Raw genomic sequence first — 21,818 nt, 5'->3', positions numbered from 1 at the left:
CACACAAACACACACACAAACACACACACACGCACACACACACATGCATGCACACACGTACATGCACACACATGCACAGATATATACATGCACGCACACACGCACACACACACACACGCACACACACACACATGCACACACACATGTACATGCACACAACTGTAATTTAAAAGCTAACAGTTCCTTGGAACTCTCCCTATTCCCAGGAAATAGTGTAATACTTACACAGGCCTAATGTCACATTCTCACACCTTTACCTAACAGCAGTTTCAGATCATGTAGATCTGTACGGGGAACTCTGAAGAGATGCTAAAGAAATAGTCCTGTGATTAATAGCAGGCACTAGAAGACCTGGTTCAGTTCCTAGTAACCATGCAGATGCTTCACAGCCTATATTTCTAGCTCCAAAATATCTACTGCTCTCTTCTGACCTTGGCAGGTAGCTGCAATAGTGTGCACATGCTTCATACAAGCACACAGGGTACAGATAATTAATAATTAAAAATAAAAACTATCTCCGAAGTAAGTAGAATTATATTTATAACAAATAGGAAAAAATGAGATGAATGGACTTAATCTAAATGGAATGAAAAAATGTATTTTATACATAAAAATTTCTGTTTATTATATAAAAGGTAATCCCGTTTATCATTCTAACTGCATACTTAGCATACTTAGAAAATTACATCGTGTAAAAGGATGATTTGGAAATAAATAAATTTACCATATGCCTTCAAAAAGTAATTAACACACAAAGGTAACTGTTTCAATTTGGAAATTTGATTTAAATAATCAAGAGCATTCCTAACAATAGTGCGAAATATATTTCAAATCATGATTTTTAGGTTTTTATTGAAGTTAATTTTTATACAGTATATTCTGATTGTGATTCCCCCTCTCTTTGGTCCTTCTATGTCCTCCAAATTTTCCACACAATGTACTCCACACCTTTGCTGTCTTTAGAAAACAAACAAGCAAATAAAAATAGAAATAAAAAAAGAGTAAAAAAGAAAACAAAGAAAAAAGCACAAGAAACACACACATGCATGCACATACAAGCATGAACACTCAAATGTGTGTACACACACACACACACACACACACACACACACACACACAAAACCCATCAAAACACAAAATCAGAAACCATAATACACAAAGAGAAGACCAGTGATAGTTTTAAAAATACCCAAAGAAGGAAACAAGAGACAAATAATCCTCAAAGAAGTCATTGGATTTTTTTCCTGTTGGCCATTTACTGCTGGGCATGAGACCTCCCCTTAACTATGGGTTGTACTCACAGTGAAGCTCCACTGGAGAAAGCCAATTTTTCTTGTGCAAGTGTTTGCCAGTTGGAGACATCTGCTTAGTTAGGGATGGGAGCTGTGTTCACTTTATCCCCTCAGCACTGAGACTCCTAACCTGGAACGGTGAAGGTCTTGTGCCTGCTACAAGTCTCTAAGAACTTCTATGTGTATTATATCTTACTTTTTTCAGAGGTCCAGCAGGTACTGTTTTCATGCTGTCATCTGTCCCATTGGCTCTTACAGTCTCTCTGCCTCCACTTCCCCACAGTTTCATGAACTCTGAAATGAGGGACTAGATGAAGACATCCCATTTATGACTAAGTGTTCCAAGATCTCACTCTCTCAACATTGTAAATGGTTTTTAATGTTCCCATCACAAGGGAGAGATAAACATTTGAGGTGACAACGGTTGTGCTAGGCTAGCATAATACATTATGCAAATCATTCTCATAGTGATGTGTCACTATGAAAGAGTAAGTATGTTAAATAAAACTTAAATTTAAAAAAAAAGCAAGAGCACTCATTTTCTATATAGACATTTACTTTAAATAGTTAAAAATTACATAAATGCCAGGAAATCGAGTGAAAAATTGACACCCAAGCAATGTGTCACTCAGAGAACAGTGTTTACCTCTGACCTGTTGTAGCCCAGAGGAGAAGAGTCACTACACCTTATAAACACTGATGATTCATCATTCCTTCTCTACAAAGTTGTCAAAGACCTCACACAACGTAATGAGCTGGTTCTTTACTTTTTGTGAGCCTCGATGTGAACTCTATGTCCTACTTTGTCCCGATACTGACCATTACCTCTAATGTCACTATGCTTCATTAAAGATTGTGACCAGAGATGAAATGGGAAAGAGGCACTGTGTTCACAGTATTCGCCTTACCTTAAGGAAGGAAAGGCTATGGCTGCTATTTTCATTCTTGGCACAAAAACACCTGACAAAATCAGCCAAGGGAAGGAATGGGTTATTTTGGATCATGGTTTGCTCTCTGCAGAAATGGAATTCATAAAAATAACATAAATGGTTGGTCACTTTGTGACCATACTGAGGAAACAGAAAGAGATAGAGGCTAGTGTTCAGTTCAAATCCTCCACCCCAGACCATAGAATGGGACTGTCCACATTGAAGGTAGTTCTTCACATCAATGAATCTGATCTGGGCCATCCTTCAGATGCTCGTCTCCAAGGTGATTGCAGCTCCTCTCAAGTTGACAATCAATAGCAACTATTACAATTGTATCCACTGAGAGAACCTCTTGCCAAGCATACCCACCCACCCAACTCTCTTCTGTGTCCCATATTCCCCTTCCCAGGCGTCCTGAGAGTCAGCTCACCAGCCTACATTATATATCTTGTATTATTCATCCTTCTCCCCTAGAGGCTTGGGCTGTCTCTAGCTTGTGTCCCTCTCCTTTATTCCTTTTCCTGTACACATTTTAACTATTCACTTTTGTGTCTTTCAGTATGAGACTATACATTATTTTGTTTTGACAGTTTTCATTGTTTTAATTTTATCAGATATGTTTATAAAATATTTTATTAAATCTGATAAATTTATCCCCATTCTTCTCCCATCTCCCAAGTCCACCCTTTCTTCTCTGCCCCTCATCTTCAGTTTGTTTGATATATTTTTAAAACATAATCCATCTAGTCCAATTTGTGTTGATCATATACACCTGAGTCATGGGCCTTCCATTAGACAGTGGTCAAACTAAAGGGGGCTATATCTGTAAAGAATAAACTATCACTCACAAAAGTATTCAACTGTAAATGGCTCCTCAGATAGAGGTGGGGCTCATGAACCCCTTTCTCCACCATTAAAAGCATTACTAGGCAAAGACGCTCATGAACTCTTTGTCCTACATTTTCTCACTAATTTTGAAAAAAAATTCTCCTTTCTTAAGTTACAGTGTACACTTTGGAGAGTAAAGCTGGGCCTATGGCAATTAACTAATTAATAATGATATGGACAATCAGAAGCAAATATTTTCTGCTTGCGTGATTATTGAGCTGTTATTCTTTGATGATGAAAGTGCATCTATCAATGTAGAAACAAGCCGAAGTCTTTTTCTGTTTTTATGGCAAGTGGAGTTTCTTTTATTTTTATTTTACATTTTATTTATTTATTTTGTCTCAGGGCTGTGCGTATAGGTGTCACAACATCCACCAGAAGGTCAGAGGAGACAGCTCTTGGGACTCAGTTCACCCCTTCTACCATATGGGTTCAGGAGGCGCCTGAAGGTCAGGAGGCACGTTTACCCACTAAGCCATCTCGGCAGCCCCTGATCAACGTGTAATACCGATAGTGACTCCTGGGGAAGTTTCTGTGCAAAACCTAGTGGAACATTGACCAAATGGGTCTAGACTCAAACAGGGAGCCCACCTCAACTCTAAAGGACACGGGTGTGCTGGGTGTTCCTCTCAAGGTCTTCCTCTGTCTGAGGTTGAGCTCGGACCACCTGCCATTTGTTCCCTTTTTTTCTGTTTACTAAGACCTTCCCTGGCTACCCGAGGTCCTCGTCCTTGCCCTCCGCTGACACTCACTGTCCCCTCCCCTAGTATTGCTCCCTCTTGTTCCTTGTCTGTGATTTTGTTTACTTTCTGGCTCTTCGGCTCTATTCCCCACACTCCCAACCCCAGTCTGTATACTCAGAGGTAACTTTGAGGACCAGAAGGACAGTGATTTTTGTCTCTTTCATTCCCAGTCAAAAGCCACTGCGCCTGACACACAGTTGGTGTTCAGTCTTTAATGGATGAAAAGCATTGCTTATAACCGGCAAGTGGAGTTTCTTATTCTATCCTATTTTTGGTTTAATTTGTTTTGCTTTTGCCATTTCTTTGTCTATCTGTCTGCAATGGTGGCCATGTGTTTGATGCATTTAATGTATTTTACACACATTTTAACTTCATCCTTAGTATTATATCCATCTAGTGCTAGTCCTACGATATACTTGTTTAGCATGGTGGTCTTGTCTGTTGCTTCTGATTTAGTATTCATTTTCTACTGCTAGTGTAACAAACTATAATACACAGTACAGCGGTTCAAGACAACAGAAATTTAAAATTTCATAGCTTGAGTCAGAATTACGAAATGACTCTAAAAAATTGCCTAAAATAAAGATCAAAATTTTACCAGTATATTTTTTAATGTTTGTTAGGGGGGTTGTGCATGCATGTATGCATGCACGGGAGTGCTTCTGAGATCAAAAACACATATAGATTCTTAGGATTGACCATGATGCTAACTGTAGATTATAGCTGATAAATCAGGCATCAAGACAAACTAATTGACATTTGCTCCGTGATTGTACCAGTGGGGATATCTCATTTGGCCAGCCTTGCCTACAAAGATGTGCAAGAAGAAAGTTGGATCAGAGACTCAGGCAACTTTCAACCAATGACTGCCTCAACTCAAGACTTATCCCATGTAAGGTAGCAAACCCAACACTATCCATGATACCCTGCTATGCTTGAAGACATGAACCTAGCATAGCTGTCTGCTGACAGGTTTCACCTAGCAGTGGATGAAGGCAGATGTAGAGACCCACAGACAACCATCAGGCCAAGCTTGGAGAGTCATGGGGAAGAGTGGGAGACAGAAGTGAACAAGCTGGAGGGATCGAAGACACCACAAGAAGACCCACAGAGTCAACTAACCTGGGACTATGGAGGCTCATAGAGCCTGGACCACCAACCAGAGGGCATGAAGAGAGAGATAGAACTAGACACCATATACACTTATAGCAATGTGCATCTTAGTCTTCAAATAAATCAATTACAAGTGGAATGGGAGCTATCTTGGTGTCTGTTCCCTGCAACTGGATCCCCTTCCCCCTGTAAAGATTGCTTTGGTGGCAGGAGAGGATATGTCTAGTCTTGTCAGTACTAGATCTCCCAGGATATAATGGGAGAAGGGATTTGTAAGGGTAAGTCTGAGAAGGCAGGAGGGAGGGGGCTGTGATTGAGATGTAAAGAGACTGAAAACATAAATTATTTTAAAAAAGAAAAAGAAGTTTCTTCTAGTCTAGAATAGAATAGAATTTGGAAGGATCTTAGACTGGTAAATTGCTAAACAATTGTCCTCAGTCCTAAATGGTTTCTTAAACCTTTGAGGAACACAGAACTATTCATTCAATAACATATTTAATGTTAACAAAATTGTGAAAAGTAATGTTTTAATTCACCACATAAAAAAGGTTTTTAAACCTTTTTATGACTTAAAGATAAATGTATGTTTCCACCTTAATTATATGAAATTAAATTAAAGCACTAGAGTTGTGGATGGGTCACGCACAAGTAAGCAAAAGAAGACAATTGACTTTTTGATATAAGATATAATTATCCCTCTAAGAATAGGTCAAAACATTGTACCCAGATTTCTGTTTATAAGACAAAGCCAAAAGAGTTCACAGCTCTTTCTTCTACCGTTCCCTTCTCTCAGATATTGTAGCACATTGGCTCACACATGATGACATTTTACTCATCCCAGGAAGGCTATACATCAGCCTGGAAGATCAGGGAAGGCAGGAGGCACGCTGTGAGTGATGCGGAGACCAGATGGGGAAAAGGAAACAGTCAGCGGTCCGTGACACTCTTCTAGAAGACACCACGATAATGTGGTCAGAGGCTGCACATTCTATGATCCGTTCCTTGGGAGTATCTCTGGATAATGTAAACTTTCTCTGTGTGGAAAATGAAAATATAGAAGGGTGTCGTTTAATGCAACGCCTTTGTTGAAATAAAATAAATCCAATAAAAATAAAATTGAAGGGAGCTTCCTGTTTTATTTTGAGGCAGTGATGAGAAAAGTTGAGCTCTCTCTTTCATCCTCCTATTGACTATTAGTGCAATAAAAGATTGGACATGACTAGCTATTAAATATATTTGTCACATTGAATCACTTAGAAAAATTTATTTCAACCTATCCTCATGCCCAGCATGGAGGAAGATATATCTATATAAACTCAATTTTTAATTCTCCTACAAGGATAGACCTATTAGCATTTTATAAAATTTCCCCAGTGTTTTAAAACCTTGGTGTTTATTTTCCTTTGTATCAGGTAGGTTCTCAGGAGAAATTGCATCTTAAGAGTCATAATAAACACATTATTTATACTTCCTTGCCTTGTGGTTTGTGGTTTCTGTTTTGTCACAATTACTAAAACATTGGGTTTGATTGCAGTGAATTACCGTTTGTTTGGTTTTGTCATGTATTTTATCCATTTAGAAAGCCTAATTAATGTCACCAAATTCTCTCTAAGAAACCCTGTTGATCAGAATGTTTTTATTTCTTTCCTTCCCTGGAGGAAGCTCCTGGGGCAAGGTTTTCTCTGCAAGTCTGGAGTTCCATGAATCATTCTCTATGTTGCAAGGTGATTGAAAAGGTGCATGGGGCAATATTAAAGGCATATTCATTTATTTCATAAGGTGAATGTAATTTTGTAAGGCACTCTGACTTGTACATACTTTGTATTTTATTTGTTTCCCAGAAGCCTAATACGCACAAATATGTTTATGACTCATTAAAACAACCAATATCCAGAATCCAAATTAAAGGGTTGCCTTTCAAGGCAAGCAAGTCTCATATGATACATACTGGAAACTGGACTAATGAATTTGAATGCTTTCTCCCACACTCACACAGGTGTGTCTCTTGCTGATCTCCTGACAAGTGTGCCACTCCCCATTCTTGAAGTTTATGACTCCCAAGAGACTGAATCTGTTGGCAAACTGTAGAGGACCCAACTTGCCCAGCAAGTAACCAGCTGAGCATGTGACCTCATTAAAAATGCAAAGATTAATTTCATTTTTATGACGGTACAGTGTGCACAAACTCAGGACAAATCTAGAGATCTGACACTAGATTGAGGGGAGATTTCATTTCCACACCGAGTCGTCCTTGTGTAGCATAATTAGAACACTTTTTGGAAGCAGAAAGTTTTCTAGAAATGAGTGTGGGAGAAAAGTAGGTCGTGGTGACAAAATAAGATGCTGCACAATAGCAGGACTCATGATGGCACCGTGGATGTGGAGAAGACTGCAACAGTAATGGCGAAAGCAAGCACAAAGCCAACACTAACCGAATGCTACTGTCTATGCACGACAAGAGAGTAACCTAAAATTAATGCCTTTGCAACCATCATTTGTCTCTTACGAAATGATGGTAAGGTCACAGGAAGACACAAACGTCCTGAAGACTAATTTTTTGAATTATATTTATTTCCTGCTTTTTTGCCTTAAAGGGAAACACTTGTAAAGGTGTGTTTTGTTTTGTTTTGTTCTGTTTTTATGTCTATGAAAAGTTAGATTTCAAAAATACATGTTCCCAATTCAAGCCCCCTTTGACCAAAATAGAATTGAAAACAATTACGCACACTAATGTTCAAATTTCCTGGCTATAAAATAGCTGGAATGGAAATTTTGGCCCAGCAAGCACATTTTCAGGCATAAATAAGTGTGTCGTTCTTCCTAGTGATGGCTGACACTCTGGTGAGCCACAATTGCATGCCAGGGGAGGTGCAGCTCTGACAATCTGCTCATTTCAGTACTCTCCAGAATCAATGGGGTGAAGGCATGCATATGGTCCTTGTCACTGAACATGAAAATGACAGAAGTCAGCACACTGGCGAAGTTACCAGCCATTCATTTTCCCTGTAGAAGCGTATTGTGTTAGGCTTTTGTGCCCAGATTTGTCTCTCGGCTGATTTTGTTTTTCTAATCTATTTTTTAACTCAGAGAAGCAGCTCGAATTTCTCTAAAATGAACAGATAAATTTACCTGATCAATATGTGGGCTTGATTTTGATAGATTAGGTATCATAGCCCAGGACTTCTTAAGAATCGAAAGGTTTGCTGGTTAGGATTAGAATGTAAAATTTGTGTCTTCTATGACTGTAATGCTAGAAACATAGTCCTGAATTCTCAAGGGAAATGAAGACTTTCAAACATATTCAAAACAGACAATGGAATTAAAAATAGATGCACAATGAACTTTCTGGACTATATACAAATGTCAAAGTAAGGTGGGGATCTGAAGAGACTGAGGGTTCTAGCCAGGGAGGGAGGGGGCCTGGAGGTCAGAATCAGAAGTTAAAATGACTATATAATCATAGAAAACTATCAAGCAAAATTAATATTTTAAAATGTATGTGTTCGCTGGGCATGGTGGGTTTTTACCTTTAATTCCAGGACTTGGAAGGTAGAGGAACATAGATTTCTGTAAGTTCAAAGCTACCTTGATAGTAGCTTTATATAGTGAGTCCAAGGCTAGCTATGGCTACATGATGATACCCTGTCTTATATATATATGTATATATATATACATATATATACATATATATATATATATCTTCCTACAGTTGAATAAAATATGTGCTTTTCATCATATTCCAAAAGAACTATATGTTTCTTAAAGCATCCTGGGAGGGAACAATCTCACACGTTCACCTATAGGGCGGTACCAGTATTATATAAAGAAAGGGACAAGATAAGTTTAAAAACATTTCAAAATAATAAAGTTGCTGCTGATTGTCTTTCATCTGAGTCATCATGCATGATACCTAGCAGGATTCTCTCTCAGTCCCTACAAGGTAGCATCATATCACCTATATTTTACGGTTGGATAAACGGGAACTCAATGAAGTTTAAAATCACACGTTGTTAGAGCTGGGAGAATAGCCCAGAAGATCAGCTTCCCAGTTAGTGGCCAATATCATTAGTGTTGCTCTAAATACACTGCTATCCTTGGCTTCAGTGAACCGTGACCCTAGACAGTGGGAGGAAAGAAGAGGGAGGGAGACTTGAAGGAAGGGGGATAGAAAAGAAGACAGATGGAGGTTGGTTGTACACTACAATTTTATGTGTGTGTTCAGTGTGGAACAGACAATCATAATTTAACCTGGCATTGCTTATAGAACATGAATTATAAGCATCACAAACAATGCACTTCAATACTTCTAACCCTTACATTTTCCTCTTTTCGCCCCCCCCCCAAAAGGGGGAAAACAGCATTAGTTTTATCATCTTAAAACTTGAACAAGTTGTTATTCAGACTCACTTTACATATACATGATGAGATATTTTATAATTCCTACCACATAGAACTGTTAGAGCAGTTTAAAGAAAAGTCTCATGCAAAGGATGTCAGCTTTGCCACTGTCTAGTCCTGATAAACAACACTTACTAAAAAACTTTCCTAACTTTGATGTCATTTGCCCTGGATTTTGGAGACTCTCAGTTCTGAGCTCACCACAAAAGCTTTCAAAGTATGCACTACTTAATCAAAATTAACATTAAAAAAAGAGAGAAATTCCAAATCAAAGTTGAGAACCATTTCTGCTGGGAAGCCTATAGGTCTCTACAAATCTTCATTGGATCCCAGGTAGGATGCTAAACATTAGCATCCACAAAGTGCAGTGCTCTCACTTCCAAAACAGATGAGCACAGCAGCATGCCAGCAGCAACCCAGCAGCTCTCCTCCATGAGATCATTGGGGCTCTGGCTTGCAGACTTTGTGTAAAGATCTACCTTCTTCCTCTCCACTCTCTACTGGTTTAGCCCAGGTAATTTCCAAAATGTCATTCTCAAGATGAATATTTCAAAAGTTATTTTGCACTATGTATTAAGTGCCTAATGCAATGTCTGCTATGGATTTAATAAGCCTCTGTTCATATATTCTATATTTGCCTCATGAACTCTGATCCATCATTTTATTTCTTTATATCATTTGCAAAGACTGAGCTACCTACCAAGAAGTGACTTGTAATCAAAATAGTGTACTAACTATCAGAAAATGGTAAAGATACAGACATGAGTTTGTCCTTCAAACAGCTCATAAGTTAATGGAATAGACACAAAGCTTGGCTAATTTTAAAATGTTAAAGAATAATCATATGAGCATTTAAAGACTCAATAAAAGAATTCATGAACAATACCAGGCTGGTCAGAAGAAGTAATGTTTGAATTTGGACTTTTGAGATAATTTTCTAAATAGAAATTGATGGAAAAGTAACTTCAGACCATGTAGTCAATATAGCCCAATATAAAGAAATTTAGAAGCCAGAAAACTGCAAAGAAATTATCTCATCTGATTAGAAATAGAAACTGAGGCAAGGAATAAGAAGAGCCAAGAAGTTGGATCCTGCCATGGTCTCCTCTAGGCTACTCAACCCTGAGAGGAGGAGAAGCCAATACAAATGCATTCAGGCGTGTTTGCAAACCCACTGTAGTATTCCTTTCCCCTGACAAATGTTGCAATTAGAGGTATCAATCAGATGCTAATGACTCTTCCAATATTCAGAGACTGTGTTTAATACCAATTACAAAAGTAATATACAATGTGTGTTCTTGTATCACAAGTTAAATTATTTGGTTAGATGAAAATTATATTTTATAAATTATCCTTAGAAGGTAAATTAGTCTGTGTAATTGCTACCTTAATGTAAATGTCATATTAGTAAGAGTAAGTTACTTACACGTAGAGAAAAAAAATGAGTGGTAGTTTTTCCCAGTGAGAATTCATAGCACCAAGGCAAACTCCATGACACTCTTGTCCAGAGAGACAAAAGAGCTTACACATAGCATTTAGGAAATATTCAGATCATAGGTGGCTCCTTTATCTTCATGGCTTTTTAAGTCTGGCTTGGAAGATGTGTTCCAGTTGTCAAGGCAATTAGTCAATGATCCATGATTAATCATCAGATTGATTTTGTTGATTTTGTGATACTCCTGCTTACTTCCAAAACGTGTTGAAAAATAGGGCTCTTGGACTCTATCACATAGAAAGACCAAAGGAAGAAGTAGATGTGGGTTGAAGGAAGTCAGCCATGGACGGCTGAGGGGTGGCGTCCGTATGAACACATTAATTCTTATGAGCTGGCTAAGTTGAACTTAGATAACCCATTGGAATAATGAACATGCTTCGTTTCCTGCTGCACGTGTGAAGTCTATGAGCATTCCATCCTAGCTATGAATTCCAAGTCTACTGTGATCATTTTATTTTGGTTTTCTAGGTTGCCTTTGGCCATTTATGAGAATAATTATATTTATTGGTATAATTTTTAATCAGATGGATAAAACAAAGCAATGAGTTAGATAGGCAAGGACTACTTTCTCTTACCTGATTGCTAAGCATGGTCTCTGTGGTAATGACTGTTCATCCCTCATTCGTAACTTCAGATGCTCTTGTGTTCTTGCAAAAAAAAAAAAAAAAAGGCCTGTTACCTGTGCTCATTGTGGCTTGTGGATTTTGGATTTTGAACCGAAGGAGATTCTTTTTCTAACCAAAGGAATATGTTAGTTGATCTATAAGTCAATGAAACAGCACCAGAGATGTAATGAACCTAAAAGCAGATTTAACCAATGACAAAGAACTGGTATAGAAAAAGCTGCATCCCTGTGACCTTTGCTTAAGATGACTCTTCAGTGTTGTTCGAGGTTCTTCTCTGAGCCCACTCAAACCTTATGTCCCAATTACCCATGTAGAAGCTGATTTAATAACATGATTTTTCTTCACTTTTTTCTCTCAATTCAACCCTCACTGATGTCTCTCAATCCCCTCCGACTCTTGCCAGATCATCTGTACTCAAATATTAGTCTTAAGATTTGCTTCTGGAACAATCTAGAACAAGTTTGTCTATCTAAGAAAGTCCTGTCTGCTTTCACTATAAGTGTATCTTTCCAGATTGTGATTCATTCAGAGCTTTCAGGGCCCAGCAATTCACAAGCATCCAATTTACGTCCCTTAGTTCAGATGCATACAGGACTTTAAGCAGACATTGTTTTCAGCACAGCTAGGCAGGTGACTGAGTTTTTGCTATTAGGGCAATCAACACTTAACTGTGGAAAGAAATTGCTGGTCACAGTTACCATTCTGCATCATAAAAAAAATCTAATTAATAATGACTATGATATCTCTGTACAGTTTCTGTTTTATATTACATTTGTAATGTGAATCTACATGACCACATTAGTTACTTTTCTCATTGATGGGAAAACAAAATACCTGAAAAAAGTAAATGGAGAAGGGGAGAGTGTCTTTGGTTCACAGTTATAATGTATAGTACATCACCAAAGTCAGAGAGGGAAGGATAGAGTTCATGACAATATGAGGAAGATAGATATGGAGTTCCTCATGTCTGGGAAAACTGGGAAGCAAATAACAAGGATTCTTGTGCTCATCATGTCTTTTATACTTAATTTTTATTCAGTTCTAGACCTCAGACCATGTGATTACCCACCCCTCCCCCTCCATTCTGGGTCAGTCTTCCCTCTTCTGCTTTTCCTTTATAGAAACATCCTCACAGATATGAAGAGAGGCTCAACTCCTTAGGTTATTTTAAATCAAGTCTAGTTAACAATGAAAATTATTCAGCACAATGAACTTGCCACTGAAGCAGCTATTCTGATTTTGCAAACTCTTACACAAATATCTTACATCCTGGTAGTACACATTTAGCAGAAGTTTATTATCAGTAAGCGCGGAATGCAAAATAATGCATAAGAATTTAAAATTAAAAATTATAATGCATTACAAGTAGAAGGAGAAGTCAGAGTTATGGATAAACATATTAGAAAACATGACTGGAAGCCTGTGAAATACTATTCCTCAGATAATCCGATACAGCACCTAGATGTAGGAATCAAGTGTAGGAATTAAGTGATGTTGCAAACGCTACCAAGGGAAACATTAGGGAAACCAGAAATTAAAGAATATGGCATGACATGACATGAAAAAACATACACATATATACATACAACTAAGTCTTGACCTGGAGTTTTCGTAGAGTTTTGATTTCTCTTGTAGCTAAACATGAATTTAAAGTAGACCTTTCCTACCAGAATATCTCAAAATAAACTATTGTGGGAGAGGATTAAAACAATACACTGTGTAGCTATTTATTTAAGATGTGCAACATTTATATCCTCCAGCAGTGTTTTCTTTCTTGAGTGTATAACTGCATGAGTATATTTTTCCAACAAATTTTCCTTGAAGAACAGGTAGGAAGTGTTCTTATCAACAGTATTAACTGTCAATTATAAAATCCTCACTGTGTGGTGTCTCAGGTATTTGTAGATGCTATTATGAGTTCTTGCATCTTTGTCTGTCTATAATCCTTATGCTCTTCCGTGACATTAAACAAAATGTCCTAACACAACAAATATCTATGATAAAGCCAGATCTAATATACATTTTCACTTAGTGATTCTAGGATAAAGAGTACAACCTCCCCCAGAAATTAACTTTGGATTGTGTATACTTGACTCAAATGGTAACTATAACACGATCCCAGATGCAACAAGAGGAAAACGGGATTCAAACCACACAGAGTTCTGTGGTGGTACCTCTTTCAATGAAGAATTATCATTACTCTTTAAAAATCACTGACAAGCAATCTTTGGCTCATTTTTTCCTTTGAGTGACTCTTTTTCTCTGTGGAATCCTTTTAGAAAACTACATCCACCCCCAGTTAGCAAGATAAGATGACATTATTCTAAAAAGAAGCAAAATGAACAAAAAAATTGTTTAGGGAAGAAAACAAATGAAAAGAGATTAGAGTCTTTTGGATTTGGGCTTCTTACTTTGAGCACCATGATCCTCTTCAGAGTAAAGGTGTCCTTAGTCATGTGACTCAAGTGCCTTTTTCCTCATGCCCCTATGAGTCAACTTCTAACGCAAGATGGTAAACACAGTGTGTCTTCCCCTTGACTCTCCTCACATGGAGAACAAATTAAGATGGTTCTCTGTGCATCACCATTTATTATGGAGATGATAAACACTCAACATGTGTTCTACATACCTTACAAAATAAATCACTTGCAAGTGAGAGCTTACGCAGCTCTGTGTCATCTGGCAACTGAGCTGTCTGTAGTACTGAAGACTAGAAATAACACTAAACACACACAGTGGTCTAAGAGGCTGGTTGGGCCATGCACAAACAATGGCAGATAGGCAGTAAATAAATTAGTCAACAGACTAAAAGAAATCTTAGAACATCTTCACATTTCCACTGTCCTGTGTAGCTAAGGCAGTGGGTTTTAAATCAAACCTATGTGTGGTCCACTCATCCATGACCTTATAAGGTGCTTACGAAACAATTAACCCATGAGTCTTTAGCCTTGTGAGGGAAAGCCTATCTATTTACCCCCAGTTTTAATACAGAGCAGTAATATTGACATGGCCTGCAGTGAGTAAGTCATGGTAAGCTCACAGCAGAATCAGAAGCAGAAACTCGCAAGGTATCTCCTGGGCTCTGAAAGGGAAAAGGTAGCTTGAATGCTCTAACATATAACAAGGACACATGCTCCACTATGTTCATAGCAGCATTATTTATAACAGCCAGGAAAGAATCCAGATGTCCTTCAATAGAGGAATAGATAGAGAAAATGTGGTACATATACACAATTGAGTACTACTCAGCTATTGAAAACAATGACTTCATGAAATTCTTAGGCAAATGGATGGAGCCAGAAAATATCATCCTGAGTGAGGCAACCCAGTCACAAAACAACACACATGGTATGCACTCACTTATAAGTGGATATTAGCCCAAAAAGCTTGGAATAACTAAGAAACAGTTCACAGACCATATGAAGTGCAAGAAGAAGGAAGACCAAAATGTGGATCCTTCAGTCCTTCTTAGAAGGGGAAACAAAATACTCATGGAAGTAAATATAGGGGCAAAGTATGGAGCAGATCATCCAGAGACTGCCCTACCTGGGGATCCATCCCATACGCAGCCGTTATTGCTGATGCCAAGAAGTACTTGCTGACAGCCTGACAGCTGTCTCCTGAGAGGCTCTGCCAGAGCCTTACTGACCCAGATGCTTGAAACAACCATCGAACTGAGGACTGGGACCCCAATGGAGGAGTTAGAGAAAGGACTGGAGGAGCCGAAGCGGTTTGCAACACCATAGGAAGAACAACATTATTAGCCGACCAGACCCCTCACCCCAGAACTCCCGGGGATGAACCTGCCAACCAAAGAGTACACATGGAGGGACCTATAGCTCCATCCGCATATGTAGCAGAGGATGGCATTGTCTGGCATCAATAGGAGAGAAGCCCTTGGTCCTGTGAAGGCTCTTTCCCCAGTGTAGGGGAATGCCAAGGTGTTGAGGTAGGGGTGGGTGGGAGTGGGAGCATCTTCATAGAAGCCGGGGGAGGGGGATGGGAGAGTAGGGAAAGGGAATAACATTTCAAATGTAAATACATAAAATGTCCAATAAAAATTTTAAAAATTTTTTTTAAAAAAAGAAAGAAAGCACATTTTCTAAGTCAGGTGAAGTTGCCAATCAATGCATATGCTCTATTGCACCCTCTGCAGGTTGATGGAAGGAACAGCATCTGTCCCTTGTCTAGGTTTTATTGCAATAAACGAATGTGTCACTCTAGCATCTTTGGAACCCAAAGGACCAAGTCTAAGCCTGGCATTGGATAACATAACAAAACCAGACGTCATTCTTTTTCTCTCTTCAAGCCCCTGATCAGGAGATGAGGAACAGAGAGTAATCAGTTAAGTAGTCTTATTGATAAGATTAAAGATTAGATGTGCTATGTACATCATGCAGGGGCAACTAGAGTACCAACATTACTGTGGTGGTTGGATATGGAGCAGAGAGATAAATGAAGATGCAGTAAAATCATTTGAAAATTATGTCAGATTAAATAACAAGAGAAAGTAGGTAGATTCTAGGCATATTTAAGACTTAGTGGCCAATGGAAAATTGAATCAATAAGGGAAAAGGGACTTGATGGAAACATTCAAGCTTCTTACTTGCATGGGTAGTCAATCATTCCTTTAAAAGAAGCAGGATATGGGTAGGAAAAGCTATTATGAGATGAAAACTGAGTTCAGTTGAAGATTGGGAACTAAAACCATGTAAGTGAACAAAAATGCTAAGTATAGTATGCACATTATAAACAGAGATGGTTCTGGTGCGATAACCTTTATAAAAATAACAAATGAATAAAATAGGGGGTCTACAAATAGAAAAGGGAAGGAAATGTATAAGTAACACATTATAATATTCATAGTTCAACATTTCTGGAAGGAAAGAGTTTCAAAGAACTGTGTTTAACAGAGAGATGCATATTAGAAAAATGTTATTAGTCAGGGCTCTCTTAGATGGGCAGAACTTATAGAATGACTATACACACATGCACACACACACACACCCACACTCACACACACCCGCACATGCATACACACACACACACACACAGAGAGAGAAAGAGAGAGAGAGAGAGAGAGGGGGGGGGGTAATTTATTAGAATGGCTTACAGGCTGTGGTCCGATTAGCACAAGAATAGCTACCTCCCAATGAAAGTTCCAAAAGTTCAGAAGTTGTTCAGTCCACAGTGCTCAATGTCTTAGCTTGTCTCCAGTATACCCCAGAGTCCCAAAAAGGTAGGCTCTGATGCCAGTGAAGGAATGGACTTGCTAGCAATACAAGAACAAGCAGAGAGAGGAAAGAGAGAGGAGGGAGAGAGGGGAGGGAAAAGGGGAGGGAGAGAGAGGAGACATGGGAGAGAGAGGGGAGAGATCTTTCTAGATCTCACTTCATTCTTATATTGATGACAAGGGGCAAAAATCTCTCCAAAATCCCTGAGATAAATCAATACTTTCATTTGTGCAGTTGCTCAATGGTCTCATCTCCCAATTTAACAACATTATGAAGTTAAAAATTCAACATATAAACATAAAGGATGAGGAACACAAACGTGCTGTTGAGCAGGAGCAATTTTAGAAGGGCTGCAGGCTATCAAGTGTACATTTTTTTCTTCCCAATGCTGTGATTAAAAAAACAACAACAACAACAAAAAAACCTTCCCCTGATGAAAGCAATTTAAGGAAGAATGGGTTTCACTATGGTTCAAAGTTTAAAGCTACAATCCACTCTGGCAAGGAAGTAAAAATAGTGGAAACTAGAAAGCAGTGGTCACATCCCATTCATAGTCAGTAAACAGAAGAAGCTACTGCTCAGCTCCATTTATACATTTACACAGTTCAAGGTACCAGCTTAGGGAATGGTGCCTCCCACAGTGGATGAGCCTTCTTCCCACCTCAACTAATGCCATCAAACAATCCCTCATAGGCATTTCTAGTTGTCCATGTCTTAGATTACTCCAGGTACTCTCAAGTTAAAAATCAACAATAGCCTTTCACAAATGGCTATACCTGATGTTTGTAATATAGAAAATAATGGCAATTTTCTGGATATTTTTGTTTCGATGGTTAGTTATTAATTCCTGAGAGTAAACAAGGAGAGAGTGTCACAGAAGTATGTTTTGAAGTTATCGCTGTTCATGTTTCATATTCATAAATACTGAATTTTTGTAAATAAAGGATAGCAGTTAATCCAGGTCTCCACATATTGAAGTAGGTGGATGGAATAAATATAAATTTAATAAATATACCCTTGGAAGAAAAACAGAGAAAGTAATACCAGAATCTCAAGGAAGAAAGTTCTGCCCATTCCCTCAGACTTAGAGTTTAATGAAATAAAATCAGCAGGAACATATTTCTCACAGTATCACACTAGAGGTTGCACTGGTGAGGGATATTCAATAATGAACCATTTAAAACGTTATATGAAATATTAATTTTCTTGTCCTATAAAACAAGTTGAAAATGTAAAATTTAAAGCTTCGACAGGAAAATAAAAAAGGCTTTTCTTAAAATTTTGTCCTGTAGATGCCCTCAGGAGAAGCTTTATCATTTGAAGGTTGCTAAGGAGTTGCTATGGGGTGATACACATAGAAACCCAAGGTTTACTTTACCTGTGATGGGCCCTGAGGAGAGGAAAGCTGTATTTTTCTTCAGTAATCTCTGAGCCTTCACTCTTGCTTACATTTCAGGGTCTAGAGCGACAAAGTGGCCGACAAACAGCTGTCACATGGAGTAGACTCTCCACGAGCATCCCTTGTTTTGAAGGATTTATATTAGATTTTACTAATTATCAATTAACCAGCTTTAATTTTGATTTGATTATGGCGCAGCTAGCTTGGTTGTGATTAATCTCCTCCCATTCCTTGCCTATGGGTAAAATGGCATGAAAATTCTGATCAGGGAAGGAGAAAGAAGACAGCTGCTAGCAGAAAACTTTAAAGTCTCCCTCCAATGAGAGCCTGAAGCCCATTATCTTGTTATGTCTAGCCAGCAAGCTGTCCTTGCTGGAGAGCTTTGTAAGCTATTTTCGAGTGTCTATTATAAAGACATGATAAAGGCAATTCTCAGTGTACACTGTGCAAAGAGTATGAAAATATCCTTCTCTTCTTTTTAACTTCATCTCTGTGTCCTCGACACTGTCTTCTTGCTAACTCTTGGACTTAAGTAAACTTCACACTCGTTGAGGTCCCTTGAAGGCACCACCCTTTCTATGTCACTAGTTGTTCAGTGTCTTTTTATTAACACTGGTATCTAAACTGAATATTTTCTCTCTCAAAGCCAGAGACCTCTAAGGTGTTAATTTGTAAATGGGATCACGGTAGAGGTCTAGACAAACACGGGATTTGGCCAGACCTCCAGACACTCTGTAGCCTCTTATCACTAAGAAGTGAAAAGCTCTGTTCTTGCAGCCAGACATGGACCCCACTGCTTCTATTTATGCTTTCACATCCCTTTCTGGTAACCCCAAAGACCAGCATCCAAGGGAACACTGCTATCTTCCCCCTTCTTTCCTCAAGATCCTCACAAGATATCATCCCTCTCAATGAGCGACTGGAGAAAGCATTTATACTAAAGGACTGTATTACAGAACACTGCAAAGAGCTACATCAATCAGCACCTCAATGAGGCTTTCTGTTGCAAAATTATCCTAGGTTTCACTTAGATCTTTAGGAATCATTAATACTTAAGCAATGCTATCAAACAGTTGAGAAAATATGAGAAAGATGTATAAACACATTAATAACAGTTTGGGTTTTTGTTTGTTTTGGTTTGGTATGGTTTTGATACTTTGAGACAGGGTTTCTCTATGTAGACCTGGCTGACCTGGAACTCACTCTGTAGATCAGGCTGGCCTTGACTCAAAGAGATCCATCTTCCTCTGTTGAGCACTGGAATTAAATGTGTGTGCCACTGTCTTCTGGCATATATACTAAAATGTCTAGTTAGTCACTGTCTCAAAAATATAAGATGTATTTTAAATGATTTTAATAGTTATTAGTAATCTAATTTAACAATAAAAGTAATCTTACCCCCACAAACTTCTAGAGAAATTATGAAATTGCATCTCCAGAAGCTGATTTAAATGTATATGAGTATCTTTGATTCCTCAGAAAAAAAACAGGATGTTAAACAGAAATTATTAGACAAAACAAGGAAAAACAGATGTATTATATTTTGTGTGAATAAATGACTGAGCACTAATTATAAAATCAGTTTGCAAGAAAAATATGAAAATTGAATAAACCAATAAGCAAAGGCTTCCCTTATTTTATTTTTATTTACATGTGTTTTCTTTCTGCCCTGTCTATATGTAAACTATGAGCCTGAAAAAAGACAAATAGGGCACTGGATACCGCTGGAACTGGAGTTACAAGAAGTTGTGAGTTTGGGTATTAGGAACTAAATGTGGTCTTTTGCAAGAGCAACAAATGCTCATACACAGCTATTGCTCAAGGCCCAAGTTTCACTTACAGATGGTTAAAAACAAATAAACAAAACCTATCTGTGCCAAATACCTCAAGTCTCTTGCTGTGTTTTCTCTGATGTGATTCAGTGAATTCTGAATGAGTTCAAGACCCATTGGGCCTCCTGTCTTCTACCATATTGTGAGCTGGAAATGCGAGTCACCTCTTTGACCATCCAGCAGTCAAAGAAAGTTAGAAGTATGCAATCTATTCACAATCCTTGAGTCTTGTGTGGAGGCCACTTCCGAAATTTCCAGATACAGGTTACCAAATTCAGTTTGGTTCTCATGTTCTAGACCCAGGACAGTTCTAGAAAACCAAGTTAAGATGTATCAACAAAATATGTGTATTTTTATGTGACAGGGAACAAACCATGAAGGAAGAAATACTAACTAGAGGACTTCACCTCATTCATACCATGGGTATCAACACTAAAGGGAGAATTTGCTTTCTTACTTATCAGATTCCCCAAGTTTAAAAAACTAATTCTTGGTATTATAAAAGCCATGTCCAGGAAATATTTCCATAGTCCACTGATGGGAATTCAAGCTAATAAAACCTTGTGAAAAGAAAGGTATTCAGGAAAGATATAGTTGTAAATCATGTGTGTTCTTTGTTCATTGTGCCTCCTTTTATTACTTCTTTATCCACACATTCATCAAGTTAAATTAAGCTAATTAAAATGTACTTGATTTATAGCATTCTCTAAGCTACATATGCAGCCAGAGACAGGAGACATCTGAATAGAAACAGTCACTGTACGAAGGGACACTGGATGAATGCAGGAAGTAAGGCTGATGTTAGACTTCATTGGACTCATCTCCCATTCTCTTTCATTCATTCCCTATCCTCTGAATTCACCCCTGGCCCTGCTGTTTAAAACTGTTTAAGTCTTGATCTCTCCTTCTCTGAACTTATTCAGAACCTCTACTCTTCTAGAGATCTGAGATTGTATTTATGGCTTTGGCATGCCTATCTTTGGCCCTATCTCAAGATTGACTTGAGTCTTATGATGTTTCCAATGTCATCTCTCTTACCATTCAATGATAGCTCATTCTATCCACCCACATTATCATCCAGGCTACTATTCCATGGAAAGAATGCATTGCCATATTCTATGATTCAATACCAGGTGTCAACTGGTTCATGTACTCAATGGATAAATGTAAAACTACAAATGCTACAATAAATTCCAGAATCTGTAAAATAGCTTTTCACATGCAGAGTCTGAGTTTTTACTTTTCTGCAAAAGTTTTTTGTAAATAATGAAAATCATCAGTACATGCTAGAAATCTGTGAGCGCATGTGTGTGTGTGTGTCTGTGTGTGTGTGCGCGCGCATATGCGTGTATATGTCCACATGCATTCACATGTGTACAAAAACACTTTTTTTCACAGTAGCATCTTTTACTCTTGAATATTTGCTCACAACAAATAATATCAACAATTAAAGATCTGAAGTTTGTTTCCTCCTGAAGACACTACCTATAGGAATATTTAAAGTCCCACAAACCATCCTGGAGACTGAAGAGCAGAAAATGAATTTTCTTCCCTACTACCAGACCTTGAAGTGATGGGTTCATTCATGGAAGCCATAGAGACCAGGAATTCATTACTGTTTGATGAGCTGGGCACATGCCAAGATGTTCTGGCATCTGCAAGGAAAGTGCAGAAATGTCTCCAAACCACAGTTTATAGATGACACAACAGCTGATAATCAGAGCTGCTGCTGAAGTTCGAGTCACAGAAATGCCAGGAAGCCATGTTATAAGCTTATATACTTGTATCTTGGGCAAGAAAGACTTGCCCCTCAGTCTGTATGAAGATCACTTACTTATGTGCACTGAAAACAGAAGATGGTGAAAATAC

At 38.2% G+C, this 21,818-nt stretch overlaps 1 long non-coding RNA gene across 1 annotated transcript; it reads right to left on the bottom strand.

Moving 5' to 3' along the window:
• Nucleotides 1-4,435: 4,435 nt before the first annotated feature.
• Nucleotides 4,436-18,383, bottom strand: LOC134480399 (uncharacterized). Its single transcript, XR_010054830.1, has 3 exons — nt 18,097-18,383; nt 11,434-11,505; nt 4,436-5,999 (listed from the first exon to the last, which is right to left on the bottom strand). It is a non-coding gene; the product is annotated as an uncharacterized LOC134480399 (long non-coding RNA).
• Nucleotides 18,384-21,818: the final 3,435 nt, after the last annotated feature.

The sequence above is a fragment of the Rattus norvegicus genome, chromosome 9 (assembly GCF_036323735.1).
Source record: "Rattus norvegicus strain BN/NHsdMcwi chromosome 9, GRCr8, whole genome shotgun sequence".
Classification (NCBI taxonomy): Eukaryota; Metazoa; Chordata; class Mammalia; order Rodentia; family Muridae; genus Rattus; species Rattus norvegicus.
This window is presented reverse-complemented; position numbering and strand designations above follow the sequence as displayed.